Source organism: Lipotes vexillifer, unplaced genomic scaffold (genome assembly GCF_000442215.2).
Source record: "Lipotes vexillifer unplaced genomic scaffold, Lipotes_vexillifer_v1.1 scaffold444, whole genome shotgun sequence".
NCBI classification, from domain to species: Eukaryota; Metazoa; Chordata; class Mammalia; order Artiodactyla; family Lipotidae; genus Lipotes; species Lipotes vexillifer.
In genome coordinates, this window is record NW_006793488.1 from 2,876,012 (window position 1) to 2,885,163 (window position 9,152).

The window sequence follows — 9,152 nt, forward strand, 5'->3', positions numbered from 1 at the left end:
CTTATTTCCACAGCAACAAACTAAGAGCTAACCTTGTATTTATTTCATCAAAGTAAACGTGCCTTTATTATGTTTCCATTTGCAGTGAGGATATAATTTTTAAAGCCCACAATAGTTTACGCATAATGTCTTCAACATTAAAGTCAATCTTTAACTGCAGAAAAGAGTAAAGAACAGCCCAAACTCCTACAGCTACCAAGACAATTGTAAAATTAATTTGCTAATAACATTTTCAAATAAAGTCAAACATTTGTAAGTTGTGCAAAAAGCTAGATTTAACCAAGATTATAGAAAGGATACTATGCTTTAGCAACAGCATCTCTTAGGCTAAAAGAAAACATTTTTTTCCTTTGGAGAAGAATCTCTGCAGTTTAAAAAAGTCTTTGGTAGTTGTTCCATGGGTATAAAGTTTCCGTTATACCAGGTGAGTAAGTTCTAGAGACCATCTGTTGTAGAGGCCCTATGACACAGTGTCTGTGCTGTGCACTTAAACATTTGTTAAGAGGGTAGATCTCATGTAAAGCATTCTTAACTACACACACACAAAGAGGACACAAGGACACTCCTGGTGGTGACAGATGTTTATTACCTTGTTTATGGAGATGGTATCACAGGTGTATGTATATGCCCAGACTCATCAAATTGTATCTATTAAACATGTGCATTTTTTGGTATGTATCAATTATACCTCAATAAAGCTGTTTAGAAAAAAGAAATAAAGCTCTTGGGTTTGTAAAAAGCTGAAAAACACATCATTTTTTGTTAGTCTGTGAAAAACAATCATGAAGGCTCCATAGATGACTATCGATTTCTTTTTGGATTAATAGAAACTGAAAAGTAAATTCATGTAAAAGTTGAGGAAAGTGCAGAATTACGACAAACAGAACAAACTTATTAAGAAAAACTTATCTTCCTAGAAAAGAATGTCTTTTACAATCCCAGTGGGAATTAAAATTTACACTCTAGTTGAGAGAAGAGGATAAGAATAATTTTGACAGTGAAACTCTCTGGAAATCTTAAAAAAAAAACACCAAAACTGCCATATGGTGATTTAAAATGGCAAGAATTAGAGTCACTCTTCATAATCGCTTCTAGTTTGCTGACTTACAGAGATTAAGTAGGTCTCCTTCTGTAATTTAAACTTGGGGTCAAGGCTCTGCCTACAACTTGTAACTAACAATAATACACAGGCATCAAAGAACATTTGTTGTACATGATACCTGCCATATTTCTAAATAGAAAATGTGTAATTTCAAGAAGTTTTACTGTATTTCCTTTCCTTTGCCCATTTCTTCTTTTACACATTGTTCTTGTTGCCCATGCTACGCTTAATCAGTGTCATCTCTGTTAAGACTTTTTAAGTCACCCCGTAGGATCCCCCTGGGATATGACTTTTTATTTTTTCCCCCCTAAGGGAGAAAACTAAAATTAGGACTTTACAGGTATATTAAGAAATTAAGTATTACAAATAACACCTATCTAAATTATTTTCAAAGGCTGCATGCCTGTCGGGTGGAGTGGTCTCATCTTCCGATACGTGCTCCTCGAGCCTGCATCTCCCTCTTCCAAGTTCCAAACTATCCCAATAAGAAAACATTCATCCCCAAAACAGTTCTAGACGTCTGATATCCTACTGTAGAAAAAATGCATATGCCCAACATTAAAAAAAAAAAAAATGTTAGAACGCCAAATCCTTCCACCTTCTTTCAACATTTCTTTAAGAAAATAAAACGGTGGGCAAGAGAGTTAAGCCGCAAAGACTGGAGGAATTTGAAGAACTACCAGTGGAAGTTCATGACAAGAACTTAACCCGATGAGAACAATCACCTTGCACTGCAAATGGACAGCGGAGTACCATACAGTACGTAGCTGAACGCAGATCCCGGACGTAGTTCTTCACTGAAAACGCTGCTGTGGGGGACCCAGGCGACTGACAGTTGTCCAGAGGCCCTGGGGATAGCCTACCAGACCCTCAGGCCTGCAAGCCTACAAGTACCGGCCTGAGCGAGCTCTCGCCAGCCGCAGGGCGGAAGGGCGAGGACAAGCAGATGCTCCTCCCTGGAAACCGTGCCAGCAGGTTTCCGTTCTTTGTGAAAGGAAGTCACCCGCGCCCTGCCTCCCGACCTCATCCTCTCCCGCTCTCTCCTTAGGATGAAGATGGGCGGTGTCAAGGTTCTCCGGGCGGTAGGGCGGGGGGGAGGGGTCTGCATCACAAACACGGCGAAAGGTCCGGGGGGGCATGTCCACTCCCGAGCCAGTGTGTCACCTGAAAGGGGGACCCCAGCCCAGGGGGCGCCTCAGCCAGACGGAGCGTCTCCCCCTCCCCAGGTGCGTCGCCATCACCTCCTGCTTCTCCTCCTCGCCCACTCCTGCACGTTCCACCGCAGCCGCCGAGTCCTCGCCAGGTGCTGGTATCCCCGGCGCCCGCGCGCCACTTCCGCCTATGTGTCCGTCGGCGCGTGCGCACTCGCGCGGCCCCGCCCCCTCGCTGGCCTCCGGCCTCCGGCGGAGGGGGTGCGGTCACGTCTCGCGCAGGCGCCTTCCGCTCCGGGGCGCTGGACAGGAGCCGACGAGGTGGGCCCGCGGTGCCGGGAGTGAGCTACTGCGCGCACTAAACGCCGCTTCGTGGCGGTGAGCGCCTGTCGGGTGGAGTGTTCTCATCTTCCGATACGTGCTCCTCGAGCCTGTGCAGCCCCCCAGGTTGCAGGGCCCGGTCCCCCGCTCCCCGTGGGCGCCCACGCAGGTGGCGCCTTCCCGTCCAGTGGCCGTGCGCTGGAATTTGAGGAGGCCCAGTGGAGAACGTTGAACCCGAGTATAGACACCGTTGGGGTTCCCTCTGCTTGATCCAAATGAGATGGGGTAAAGTCACAGTACCTTTCTCTGCTTCTATGTTTTACCTGCTTTCCGGGGAAGGTGAACCCAAGTAACGCTTGGGTTGCTTCTGACGTAATAATTCAGCTTGTGGCTACAGCATCCCCGGTCCTTTTCATGAAAATGTCAGCGTTGTTTGGACAGTGCCACTTACTGCTCAGAACGTAAATCCCATGGCTCTACCAGCTCCCAGACTAAACATTTACCCTACAGTTAGGGCTGCATCTACAATCACTGAGATGCAGTGATGTACAAACCGAGATGGGATCGGTGATGAATTGATTTGGGGGTGACGCTAAAATGATATGGAAGACAAAGATTACTATAAGGAAGGAAGCTTTTTGAGAGCATATGCTTTGGATTCCCGGGAAAGGGATGAATCGGAAGCACACCAGGCATCTCCTATTGTAAATGGTGGGTCTGGTTGGGCATTTTCATTTAATCCTTGTTAGGTCGAATTTTTCAAATGCTGACTATGGCTTAGAGAATTTAAACTTCCTAAAGAAATAGTAAGTGGTAGCCTTCCAATGATGCCATGCTGTTACCTGGATAATGTGGATTTAATGCTACTGCTAGGCATTTATACAACATGGGTCATGCACATAATCCATAAATTAGAAATGGAAGCTCTCTGCCCTCAAGGAGTTACAGGTACACAGGAAAAGGTAAATGTTAGCATAAAACAACTTACAGTACAAGAGGTGTTCTAAGGTATCATCTCCTTGTACCTGGATAATTACGGTAGTCTTCTGGCCGGTCTTTCTACTTCCCCTTTATTTCTCTGCTTTCCAATTCCTTTCAGCAGCTGGAATGATCCTTTTAGAACCTGCCAGAATATACCATTCCTCTGCTCAGAACCGTTTACCATTTTACCCAGATTACAATTCAAAAGCCTTACCATGGCTTCTAAGAAAGGGCTCAGTCTGGATAAACCACATCTACAGCTGCTCTTCAGAGTTCATCTGACCCTGTCCAAGCACACCAAGCAGAGCACTCAGGACTTACTGTTCCTTCTGCATGGACCACTGCCCTCCCAGGTACCCACGGAACGTGCCCTGTCACTTTCCTCTGTAGCTGCTCAAACGTCACTTGACCTGACAGTTCTTCCCAGACTGTCCATCTAGGAGAGCTAACCCTAAGACACACACACACACTGTCCTCCCACTGCTTTACATGCCTTCACAGCAGTTATGATCACTTCCCACACATTTGTTGTCTGTGTCTCCCTTACCTCTTTGGCTCTACTGGAATGTCCCATGAGAGCAGGACTTTTGTCTCATTTATTCACAGCGGTACTGCCATCATCTAGAACAGACCGCTCCGGTACACAGTCAGCACTCAGTAAATACTTGGTGAATGAATACGTGCCAGATGAGTGTTAGGATAGTAATAAGGAAATTCAGAAGAAGTCACACGTTGCCTGGAGTGGTCTGTAAAAGTTTCCTTTAGACGATGGAATTTAAATGATAATGAGGATTCACACTGGGTGGGTGGGGGCTGTTTGGAAAGGGGGAAAGGGGTGGGGAAGGGTAGTCCGAGCAGAGTCAACCAAAGTAAACAGAGACACTAGACAAGGCAGTAATCAAATCTACAGTAGTTCTAGATGCTGACCTCTAAAAGTATAACCAAAATAGGAAACTGCTACTAGCCCATCTCTGAAAATTCACTTTGCCTCATCAAGGTTAGTTTATCTTTCCCTCTTTACCAGCAAATCCCATCCTTCTTAGATTGTATCCATCAGATACTGTCAATTCCAGACTGACTGGGAAATATATTTAGAGAATAGTTGGAATTTGTTTTAAACCATGAAAAAGAAAATATGGAAAATAGCAGAGAATTAAATGTTTAAATAAAGCATAAGTGACACACGCTTTTAAGTTTTCTCATATACATGAAGGACAAAGAAAATAATAGGGCACAAAGAACCAGCTGGATTAAATGTCCCTGCAATTCCCGTTGGAAGTCCAAAGGTATTATGTATGAAGAAAGAAGAAAATCGAATAGTTTCAATTTCTAAAACTATCCCAATTTCAGCTATGACAGTGCTTCATTATAAAGTTATGTTTATTTAATTCTTGGCCATAAGGTTTTAAACCACTACATATATACATACATATATATATATATATATATATATATATATATAAAACAAGAAATAAAATAAATTATATATATAAATGTATAAGTGGGTACTAGTCATCAGTAATTTTCATAAACCTAATCATAAAGATTAGCATGACTATTGTCTTTTGATAATCAAAGAGTTTATTTATTATGGGAATTGCTCTTTAGGAATCCAGGGTAAACTTTTTATTAAATCAAATGAGTAGTACTTTAATTAAATATTATAAATATTTTTTAATATAAAGGTCAATGTAATGGGCAATGTTGTGTCTCCCACAAAATTCATATGTTGAGTTCTAGCCTCCAGTGCCCTAGGATGTGACTGTATTTGAAGATAGGCTCATTAAAGAGGTAGTTAAGTTAAAATGAAATAACGAGGGTGGACTCTAATCCAACCTGATTTGTGACCCCATAAAAAGAGGAAATGTGGATACAGACATGTACAGAGGGAAGACCATGTGAAGATACAGCCAACACCTTGACCTCGAACTTCTAGCCTCTGGAATTGTGAGGAAATAAATTCTGTTGTTTAAGCCACCCAATCTGGTATTTTGTTGTGGCAGTCCTGGCGACGTAATACAGTCAGTGACATATTTTTACAGGTCAAATGTGAGCTGTATGAGAGATGATCTGGAGAAGTACTTATTATAGAGGAGGCATTTAACCAATACTGACTGGTACATTGCTGCCAGTTTACCCCTGTGATAACCCTTGTGGTCAAACAAAATTAAAGATGTGCAGCCATGAAATGGTTATAACTTCTAAGAAATTCATAGTCCTGTTGTGTCAAAAGCCTTTGGTGTCCTGACTCATATTCTCAGCATCCTTTCTAGTTTCTGACTCACTGGGGGGACAGTTTCACGCAAGCTTCCACCCTCCTCCCTGACAGCTTCTCTCCTCTGCGTTTTGCCAGGCTGCTCTGCTTTCTGCCCCGAGGCTCTTCTGACTTTGCCTACCCGAGGCCAGCAGTAGCTCTCTCAGCTCATGCCATGCACAGCTTTGAAGTGTTGGTGAGTTAACACTCCTGGGTCAGCTTTCAATCAGGAGACAGTAGCCAATGGGTAAAGGTTCTTGTCTTTCAGCCTGTAACAAGGTAGTTTTGTAAGACCATTCTCCATGCTTCTTCAGAGGTCCTGGTGAAATTGAGTTCTGGTTGCCCACAGCAGCAACTTCAATAACACACTCTGGTATCATCTTCTATATCTTTCTCCCCATTCCCTTACTGCTTCTTACTAGGATCACCTCCTAAATGACCTGGCTGCACACAAGTAGTTGTCTTAGGTTAAGCTTTGGGGGAAAACCAAGCTAGGAAGGTCGGTATAAGAAGATAGTCTCAAATGCAGCCTCTCAGTTCTCTGGAACTGGGTCGCTCACCAGTCAGGTGGCGACAGGGATACCTCCTGGCGTGCTATGGCATCAGGGCTACTAAGGTGCTTCCTACCTGTGGTGGATTGAATGTGAAGATGAATCATTCATCTTCGTGGTCGCTCTGGCACTTGAATGGGAAAGGGACAATTGTACTTATAAGGCTGGGGGATTTTGCTGGCTTTTTTTTTTTTTTAAACTTTCATGGTCAGCTAGCTGTCAACTCAGGGCTCACCGTGAGAGCTAGAAAACCCCCATATCAATATTTAACTGTGGATATGAATGATTAATATTGGAATTGCAGTGCGTACATAGACTCATGTTACTGTTTTAAACATTTAGCCTAAACATACTGTTGCAAAAATATCCATTACTGCATGCAGTAGGATTAAAATAGACACACAGCAGTGAAATCAATAAGGACAAATAAAGTCAAAATAATTTACAGTTATAAAGCAAGAATACGAGCAATTCAGAACCATGACCAATTTGATTGATGGTATACTTTTTGACAACTTTATTGAAGAATAATTGACAATCTGCACGCTCTTAAGGTGCACAATTTGATGTCTTGATATATGTATGATATATGTAGATATCATACATATGTATGATATATGTAGATACATACAAACATCTCCAAAATCAAGGTAATGAACCTCCAAAGGTTCGTCCTGTCCATTTATGTTTTGTCTCCCCGACCCAACCCTGCTGCTACCCTTTCTGCAAGCAACCATTAATTTGCTTTATATCACTATCGATTAGTCTGAAATTTTAAATAAGTGGAAACCTATCTTATATACTTTTTTTGTCTGCCTTTTTCCACTGAGATTAATTATTTTGCTGTTCACCCATGTTGTTGTGTTTATCAATAGTTAATTCCTTTTTACTGCTAAGTAATATTCAGTTGCATGCATTGTACACTTTATCATTCCACTTGTTCATGGACTGTTCGGGTTGTTTCCAGGTTTGGCCGTTATTTATCAAGCTGCTTTTGAGCCTTCACGTACAAGTCTTTGTGTAGACAGAGGTTTCATTTCTCTTGGGTAAATATCTAGAAGTGGAATGGTTGGGTCATATAGTAGGTGTTTATTTAACCTTTTAAGAAACTGCTAAACTGTTGCAAAGTCGTTGTACCATCTCATGTTCCCACCAGCAACACGTAAGAATTCTGGTTGCTCCCCATCCTTGCGAACACTTGGTGCGGTCAGTCTTTTGAATTTTAGCCATTTTAGTAGGTGTGTAGTATTATCTCACTGTTTTAATTTGCAATTTCCTAATGATTAGTGATATCAAACATCTTTTCATATGCTTATTGGCATCCTATATCATCCTGTATATCATCTGTATTTCTTGGTGAAGTGTCTGCTCAAATATTTTGCCCATTAAAAAAATTGGTTTGCTTGTTTTCTTACTATTCATTTTGGGAGTTTTATATATATATATATATATATATATATAGTTATGTATAATTACAGTTATATGTATCTATATCTATATACATGCAAATCCTTTGATCAGAAATGAAATTTTGAAATATGTTCCTGAACATATGTTGAGGTTCCATGTTGAGGTTTCCTTTATCATTTTCTTTACAGCGTCTTTTATAGAGTAGAAGTTCTTAATTTTAATGTGGTTCAATTTATAATTTTTTTGGTGGATATGCTTTTCGTGTCATATCTGATTAATCTTTGCCTAACCCGAAGTCACAAAGATTTTTCTTCTGTTTTCCTTGAGAAGTTTTATAGTTTAGGTTCTACATTTAGATCTGTGATCTCATTTTGAGTTAATTTTTGCTTTTTTGATGAAATTTTTAGTTCGCCTTTGTTTTTGCAAGTTATTTTTGTTGGATTTTGACTTTTAGGATGATAGATGTTTTCCATTCAATACTTTAAAGATGTGTCGGCAGAGGATCTTTCTGCTTGCATTGTTTCCAATGAGAAATCTGCTGCTTAGGACCTATTAAAGGTGAACATTATTCTTGTGGAGTTTTGATCTTATTGTTCATATGTCTTCAGGACATAGATTGTGACCACTTAACAGTTAGAAGTACATTATTTTAAAGCAAGCTAAACTTAAATTCCTCAATAAAATTGATTGCTTGTATTTTCAAATGAAATCAATAGAAATGGTCCTCCAGAGACATAATTTTGGGTATGTCCTTAGCCAGGGCACCACACTGTACATCTTCAGGGCGTCTCACATTGGTGTCTTAGGAGACAACCTTGCAGCAGTGGTTAGATGGCTACTCTGCATCTTTGGAATAAAACAGTCACCACTTAGCAGAACCTAGTGCCTGGCAAATCAGTCTTGTACCTATTCTAAGGGAAGAAATATTAAAAGGAAATCTCTGTCAGGAAATTTTGCCCAAGATGCTTTTATGCAAATGATAATTTTTGATTCATTGATACAATTAAATAAATTAAAAATTTATAGTTAGTATCGAAGCTTTCATTTGACCATAAAATACATTATTGTTTGGTTTTTAGATTTTTTTTTTTACTGACTTCTGATAAGGTGCAAGCTTTTATTACAATATTAGCCTGATTTGTGGAAGTCACACTAATATTTGGTTAAAACTGCAGTTGAGGCAATGTGTTATATTTAATACTAGAAAGTAGGTAAAAATCTCAAATCGCTTGCAAAATGCATAATGTAACTCTTCCAAGAAATTAATAGCATAATATATAGATATACTTAATATGTAAAATAATATGCATTACTTGACATAGAAACTGCTTTCTAAATACATTGTACTTTTACATTTCAAAGAAACAAAGAATCAGAGAACC